This window comes from Hippoglossus stenolepis, chromosome 1 (assembly GCF_022539355.2).
Source record: "Hippoglossus stenolepis isolate QCI-W04-F060 chromosome 1, HSTE1.2, whole genome shotgun sequence".
NCBI lineage: Eukaryota > Metazoa > Chordata > Actinopteri > Pleuronectiformes > Pleuronectidae > Hippoglossus > Hippoglossus stenolepis.
In genome coordinates this window covers 15492930-15493404 of record NC_061483.1, presented here as the reverse complement: position 1 = coordinate 15493404, position 475 = coordinate 15492930, and positions in this window count along the sequence as shown.

Here is a 475-nt window from a genome sequence, read left to right as displayed (position 1 = left end):
AGGTGTCCTTTTAGTCTAGGGTGGCAATAATATCTGATATCTTTTGGAGTCAGTGGATCACATGACAGCTATTAAAACATCAGTAGTTTACCTCCACCAAGGCCAAACAGTGCCCTCGTTAAACATCTAAATTCACTAGATCTAGATTTTTATTTGGATCTGCACTAGATTTCACACTCCGTCCTTTAAACATGACAGATTTTTTTCTCAAAATTAAAATCCATTAACATTTTTTTTAAATTAAATGAAAATGTTGAAAAATGCCCTATTTCGCAATTTTTAATGAAGTAAAACAAAATTCCTGGACCCATCTATTTATTCATCTAGTTCATCCGTGGGCCATGTCCCACCACTCTGCAAAATTGTAATCAGTTCAGTAGATTGTGCGTAACCCTGCTAAAAAACTAACGCTGACAAAAATATAACCTCCTTTGTAATTTATAAGAAAGTTAGAAATGAAGACACTACATGATTG